The sequence below is a fragment of the Cryptomeria japonica genome, chromosome 10, assembly GCF_030272615.1.
Source record: "Cryptomeria japonica chromosome 10, Sugi_1.0, whole genome shotgun sequence".
NCBI classification, from domain to species: domain Eukaryota; kingdom Viridiplantae; phylum Streptophyta; class Pinopsida; order Cupressales; family Cupressaceae; genus Cryptomeria; species Cryptomeria japonica.
Genome location: NC_081414.1, coordinates 286829475 through 286838168, shown reverse-complemented (window position 1 = coordinate 286838168; position 8694 = coordinate 286829475).

Here is an 8694-nt window from a genome sequence, read left to right as displayed (position 1 = left end):
TCTTAGAGATTTGGAACCACTCTCAAACATCCTGACAATATATACATAAAATATAACTTAAAGTATATATATCACTTATACTTATATGACAAGAAAAATAAAAGACAAAGAGAAATGTCACTTATGCTTAAATGTTATATTTTATGTATATATCCTACCAAAAAACCTAATGGAATGCTAAATGAATTACATTTTATTGACAGACAAACACGTACGTGGTTTACAAACTAGAACCGCATATGGGGTTTTCAGTTTCTAAACCACGTACGGGGTTTTAGTTTCTAAACCGTGTATGCAGTTAGTATACTTTAAACCTTGTACACGGTTTAGCTTTGGTTAGGCTCAGCAAAATGAGCCTAAATGCGTACGGGGTTCTTTAAATTTGAAATACCCCATGCACGTTTTGTTGTTTTTCATGTTTTTTTTTGGGTGTGTCCACTTTTCTAACCACCATCTTTGTGCACTTGCCCATATTTGATTTTTTATTTCGATTTTGATGACCTTCATAAAAAGAAAGCATGCTTAGGCTCTCTAAAAGCAATTTTCCAATATGCTTAGCCTCTTCGGGTAGGTTAACATTTTTCTCACAAGTTAGGCATGCAAAAAGATTGTAGCTAATAACAAGTGCACTTTTTCTTCTATGCCACTCACGTAGCATTGCCAAATGCCAAAAGTTTAATATTTTTTTCCTTGATCTAGTTGCTCTTAGCTAGTTTTATAATCTCTCCATATTCACAATTTGAATGAACTTCATTCCAAAAGGTCTTTGATATATTTAGCAAATAAACTGGAATGTCAATATACTCCATTTCTTGAACTATCTTTCCCAAGGGAAAATCATGTTTTTAGGAGCAATGATCAAAGGCCCGCTTTTGGGAAATAATTCCAAGTAGATCCTTAGAAAACTAATGATGAGAAATTCTTTGCCTATGCCTGAAGCATGAGAAATAACACAACCTCCCACCTCATTTGATGTAGGAAGTTTCATGTTTTTTGGAATCAATCCTCCAATATTTCTCCACAAAAATTTAAATGCATCTTGTTGGTGAGCATAAATGCTTTCTTTTTTAAGATTGGAATAAGATTCCACACAAAATTCTCTGGAGGACAAGTTTCAGGGAAAGATTTTATATTATGGTCTTCAACATACATATAAGTTTGGGGAGCATGACAAGTCCCCTCCATGAACATAATAGGGGGAGGGAGAAGGAGAGGGAGAGTGAGAGAGAGAGAGAGAAGGGGAAAGGGATAGGGAGAGAGAAGGGAAAAGGGAGAGGAAGAGAAAGATCCCTTTACCTATCTCCCTCTCCCTCTCTCCTTATATATCTCTCTAGATCCCTCCCCCTGATTACTCTCTCCCTAAGTCTCTCTCTCCCCCTGAACTCCCTATCCCCCTCTCTCTCTGTCCCTATCCCTCTCTCACTCTAGATCCCTTTACCCTTCTCTCTCTCTCTAAACAAGGTATCAGATATCCCTCTCTCACTCTAGATCCCTTTACCCTTCTCTCTCTCTCTAAACAAGGTATCAGATATCCCTCTCTCACTCTCACACTCCCCAAACATTTCTCTCTAGAACCCTTTACCTCTCTCTCTATCTCTCCTCTCTCTACCTATCCTAAACAAGGTATTAGATATTTCTCTCTCTCTCCCCCCTCTCTCTCTAGATCCTTTTACTCTTCTCTCACTCTACCTTTACCCTTCTCTCCTTATCTCTCCCTCTCCCTTTCTCCTTCTCTCCCTATCTAGATCACTTTCCCCTTATCCCTCTCTCTCTCTCTCTCTCTCTCTCTCTCTCTCTCTCTCTCTCTCTCTCTCTCTCTCTCTCTCTCTCTCTCTCTCTCTCTCTCTCTCTCTCTCTCTCTCTCTCTCCTAAACAAGGTATTGGATATCGGATATTATCTGATATCTAATATCTTTTATTATTAATATATTAATATATTTATATATATATATATTAAGATATTTTAATATATTAATATATAATATATTATATTTTAATATATTAATCTATTAATATATTATATATTATATATTAATATATTAACACTATATAATAAATAATAATATACTATACATTGTTAATTATATTTATAATAAAAAATAATAAAAATCAAATATCATATTTATATTTGATATTTGGTTTGTATCGGATATCCAATATATTTGACAAAAAATAGAAACCTTGGTAGCTCAAGATTGCATTCGGATTTGGCTAGGAAATGCCAAACTTGGAAAGTCAACTGAAAAAACATATTCTTGTTGTTCCTTTCTTTTCCAGACTTCGCTATGGTGGTTGATGACTTTTTTTAGCCGAATTTGATGAAACGAAAAATGGATTTTTAAGGACATTTTCAGCTTTTCAACAATATAAGTTTTTTCTTATTTTGACTGTAATAAATTATTATTATTCATTTTCCAATTGAATTTTGACTAAAGTCTTGATTGATAGATTGATTGGAAAACATCTATAACTTTTAAACTGTATCACATTTTTTGATTCCGAAATATGCATCACATTCTATGCTTCACATACTATAGGATTAAAAAAATTGAGTTTCATAAATTTTTTACCAAGATAAGGTTGTTAGACATACGAGATTTTATATTTTTAAAAAGTTGTAGTAAAAAAATCATAATTATTATTTACATAAAAAAAATTATAAAAAAATGTGTCACATACGGACATGAGTCTTATACTTATATTTAAAATATTATAAGAAAATATTATGATTTGATTGTGGTTAGGGTGGTCAGACATACACCTACTTCTTATTTGTTTCCTAAATTTTTAGTACTATTGCTTTGAAATTTCAAATTTCTGTCAAATAGATTTTATTTTTTTCAGAAAACAACTATTAGCTTAGAAACTACATTCAATTTTCTATAGATTCTATTCTTATATAGTTTTAAAATAATGTTCATAGCTTATTCAAATTTTTACGTCATGTTGTCTTACTCTATTTTTCTCAAATTTCATTGTCACTTAAGAGCCTATTTTGGCCCACCGTGATTCTGTGCATACCCTTACACTATAATATTTATGTAGGAAGTGCTTTATTTACCCTAACTATATACCTAGGGAGTGTTTTATTTCCTTACAAATATGTAGTGACCATGCTAAAGGACAACTATAGAAAAATATCCTTACACAAGTGGGGTCCCCTTATAAAATTTTAACCTTACAATTTGTAAGGTGTAGGTTTCCATTCTATGTACGCGACCTCATCATAATTGAAATTATTTCTGTTAATTCCATATTTGAATTTTAAATTGTCTCAATATTCTAAAATTTCTCATCAAAGTCAATTGTGAGCCAAACATTTTCAATAAAAACAAACAAAGTAAAGTCATGTTAGTGTTTTTATTCACCTCATATATTTATATAGAGTACTTTATGTCCATACAAATATATAGTAGACATGCTAAACAACAAAGAAAAACATTATTCTTAAGAAAAAAAATCCACATGTAAAATTTCAACTAGTTATTTACCGTAGATATTTATATAGAAACTACTTTATGTCCCTGCAAATACACAAATACATAATAGATATGGTAAACAATAAATTAAAAAGAAAATATTAAACAAACAATATTCATATGTGAAATTTCAACTAGTCATTTACCTTAGATATTTATATATAGTGTACTCTATGTCCCTTCTTTATATAGAGTATTGTATGTCCATATAAATATATTAGACATGCTAAACAACAAAGCAACAAAATATTCTTAAACAAATAAAATCCACATGTAAAACTTTAGCTTCACAATTTATAAGATATAGATGATCATTCTATATACTCAAAATTTGTCATAATCAATCGAAAAAAAAATAAAAAATTGTCATAATCAAACTTTATTTTATTCTATTTCCAATTTAAATTAAATTAACTATTCAAATGTTCTAAAATTTCTCAAATATATGTAGTTCCTGCCTAAAACTATAGCAATCACATTTTTAATTTCATTGACTAAAAACAAATGAGTCAATATGGGCAATTAATGTGCTTAATAGAAGTTTTCAATAACTATTTCTTGAAAATGAGAATCAAATATAATTTTAAGTCCGTCTTTATAATAATAAAAAGAAAAACCAATTCTTAAAATTAATCATAATACACAGCATTGGTATAGTGAAAACTAATTATAGAACTAAATACATTTATTCCTCTTTTCTTCCTTCTCTGTATTTCTTATGTAGCTTTTGTTCCTCTCTTCTCTTAATTTGTCCAATCAAAATCCTCCCGCTTTGTTGTGCACTCAATTATTGAGACTATAATGTGCAAAATTTAAACTCTATTTAATATTTCTTGCGTACCTTTGCCTTATTGTTATTCTAAACCTGCCAGACTCTGCAAACAACACTTGGCTTTTTAACTAGGGGAAGAGCACCAGTAGTTGACCATGTACCAATTGCTGTGAGGGTTGTTAATACCTTTTGTCCCAAAAATTGAACAAATAAAACCTATTGTTTGAAACATAAAATATCAATTTTTGTTAGTAAATGTACCAATAGTTGTAAGGAAATGTACCAATAGTTGGTAGGAAATGTACTAATATTGTAAAAAGTAACCGATTAGGTGATGCCATATTAGCTGCACAACTATTGGGGTCTCTTTTGCATGCCTATTGGTCTCACTTTTTGGGGAGGCTGTTTTGGATACCTTGGCAAAAATCTTGTTGATGTGGCATCATATTTGATGACGTGGCCCTAAAACCTTAGTTATAAGCAGGGGACTTGCCAAGTAAGTTGTTGTAAAAAAATCAGAGTGATTTGAAATTTACACGTAGGATTTTGAGAAGCACGAAGTTAGGGTGCACAACTACTAGGCCCTTTCCCCTATTTTGTTTTCATTATCCAAGTGGCTCATGCGTTCAAAACAATTCAATTTGTGGATGATTTTATTGTTTTATATATGTCATGTGATTGTGTTATTTTGTTCTGCTTATGTTTTCTTTGTAGGTTAGAATAGTAATTTGAGTTTATAGTATTTGAGATTTTTTAATCTTATTTTAAGGATTTTTTTGGATTAAATATCATAAAGTCATTACATATCACCAGAAATGTCTAAGAATAGCCACATCTAGGCACCGTAGGAGAGTGCAATCACCAAAAATATATAGATCCACGAGTACCTCCACTTATGGGAAGATGATTACAATAATTATATCATAATTTTATGAACAAAAAGATCAAAATAGAGAGATCTAACAGACTATAGGAAAGAGATTTTAGATTTTGGAGCAAAGTTGTCTCCCACTAGTGGGATCCAGGCCACCCAGCCCATGTTTCCATCCTGCCATACTTCCATACAGCCATCAAGTATGTCCTGCTTGTGGGGGTGTGAGGTGCGTTCATGAATCAAGTCAGCTTCCTCTTGAGAAATCTCTATGTGTAGGTGTCTACAGTCCATCTGTCTCATGAAGGCCATGAGTGCTTGCTCAAATGCAGCCTTTCCTGGTTCATCTATCTCCCACGTGAATCTCCCACGTGAAGCTGTGGGATAGCTCTCTGATGTAAACAGTGGTGGCACCTTCCTTTATCCATCTATCAAAATTTTCTGAGTCTAACTTTATAACCACAGTGACTTGCATTGAAATAGTATGAAAAATGAGTCTCCTAAGAAACTCAGTGAGGTGCCTGGTGCTACTATTAAAGACATCATCATTATGGTATTTCCAAATGAGCCAAAGAACTTCTAAAGATAAACAGGACCAAAAGATATTTTCAGTTTTCCTACAACCCTTAATGTAACCTAAAATAGCATTTATGATTTCAACATAATTAGTTTCCATATTCAGACCGAACAAGTTCCATATTTCCTTTGCAAAGTGATAGTCAAAAAAGATATGTTTCACAGTTTTTGGAATTCTACACATTTTGCAATTTAGGTAGTTACCCTCCTTTTCCTTAATGGGGAGTTTATTTAACAGTAGTCTCCAACTAAACAATATTTTTTTAGGTTCATTTTGAGTCAACCAGAATTTACCTAATCTATCTTTCCATACCTTTGGTTCCTATTTTAGATCCCAACAATTATTTAGGTGAAAAAAAATGGCATCTGCCTCAGCGAGGGATGCATAAATGTTTTTGGCTTTAAGAGAGGGGAGAGGTGTGCCATCAACCCAACAAAGCGCAGAAAAGGAGAAGAGGGGGGGAGAAGGGTGAGGTGGGGGAAGGGTATTGGCAATGGCCAACTTAAGGATGTTATAGGTTTTTCTCTGGGATAATGGGATAGGGAAGGTAAGTTTCAGATCCTCCCATGTTCTCAATTGGCCATTCTCCATAATCTGATCAAAATACTTGATTCCCATATTGTGCCATTTAAGTGCAGAGCAGCCTTGAAGAGTTGCCAATGGTTTCCCATTATGTATTAGATTCCACCATATAGATCTATCATTGGTAATCTGCCCCTATCTATTTCCATTTACATTGTACTGTACCAAGTGCTTCACCTATTCCCAAGCTTTCCATAGGGACTTAAAGACCCCTGACCCAGTTGGGGCTACCTCTATCTGTCCAAGAAGAAGGTCAATCATGGGGAGATCTTTCCATTTCTTGGCTTTCTTAGGTTATTTTAAGGATTTGTAAAACTAAATTCAATATATATAAATCAAAATAATCTTGTATATTATATATTATGTATTATATAATATATAATATTATATTATATTATATATTACATATTATATATTATATATAATATAATATAATGTAATATAATAATATATTATATATTACATATTATATAATATATAATATATTTTTTAATTTAAAATTACCTATAAAAATTAAATATTTGATATTCTCGGATATCCAATTTTATCTGATATCCGATTTGCTTAGGTGTTTACCATGCCAAGGTGTACTAACACCCAGACCAAGCAAAAATTCAACACGATTTTTTCATGTTTTTAGGTGAGTGGAAAAGGTTGTTTTTTCACATCGCCACTTTTTGGCCCCCCATGATCCTACACTAACCCACACGAAAATGACTCTTACAAATCAACACCAAAAATCTACCAAGCAGAGTTAAACTCAAATGAATCTACTTGCACTCTAAATTTCATCCATGTTAAGGAATCATAACAATCAGTCAAAATATATTTAAAAGCTAATGTCATCTAAATGCAGCTATTTCAAATAACTGACTCTTTCATGAAGAGAACACCACAATATGGAATAACGCATGAAGATGATCTAAAAAACATTCATTCAAATAAACTTTTTCAATAGTCGATTTTAAACCATACACCTGAAATGAATAACAACAACTCGTAGCCAATTTATGCCATCATTTAAAGACAAATATAAAATCATTTCGATTAAAGCCAATTTGGCTATCACATATATCATTCGAATTTCAAGTTGATGAAATTAATATTTAAAATACATTTGCAAAACTAAATTCAATATATATAAATCAAAATAATCTTTCCAATTCATAATTATATCGACTAATCGTACATATAAACTTTATTTGCACAAAATAATTTACGATTGTAACCAATCAAATTTAATTATTTAATTTCTATCACTAAACTCATGTTACACACACACACGCGTGCACACACAAATATATATATATATATATATATATATATATATATATATATATATATATATATATATATATATATATATATATATATATATATATATATATATATATATATATATATATATATATATATATATATATATATATATATATATTTCATTTTAAAACTAAATTTCCACTAATCACCATAATCCAATAAAAAAATTATAAATTGGAAATTACAAAATTACCAATTAAAAATTACAATAATATTTATTATGCTGAAATGAAAATTATTTTTAATTCCCAATTAAATCCATCTTTTCATTTCCCACTTTTCAAATTTTCCAATTAACAGAATATTTAATCCACTAATTACAAAATAAAATTATATATATATTATTTATTAAATAAAATAAAATGTAAAAATAATTAAAACAAACTTTATTTAAAATTTATTTAGGCACCTAAGTGTTGTCACCCACATGGGGTCTGGCCCACTTAGTGGGTTGAGTGCTCCCCAATGCATGGGGACAACACTTTCCATACATTGGGGACAACACTCCCCATTATATGGGAAAGCGCTCTGTGGTGGTGGGGTCGACCCCTCGGGTTCCCCCACTACCACATTAATGTATATTTTTTTAAGATTTAAATACTATTTTTAAATAAATGCATTTACAAAATCAAACACCCCAAATACAAGGTCTAATTAGCAAATTTTTTTGAGTCTAATAAGCTCAAGGTATGAATTTTTTTGAAAACAAATTAATTCTCAAGCAACTAAATTTGGGCAAATTTTGCCAGCATAACCCCATAAAGGGGTGAAATTCAACCAATTTACAAAATTTTCTCAAATTAAAACACAACATATAAACTAATTTCTATCTTATGAACAAATTGAAAATTTCTAAAATGAATTCTTTTCCAAAATCACAGTGAACAACCATTCACATTTTCAACTTTAAACCAATTTATTTTTTTTTACAAAGAAGAAATGATTGGGGAAAAGAAATGAAACTAAATTGGTTTAAATTCCAAATGTGAATGCTATATTTTCCTTTCCAACCAAACTAAAATGAGTTTGCAACCAAAAGAATCCAAACACACGAAGATTTTTCTTAAATCAAACAAACTTGAAAACACAGAGG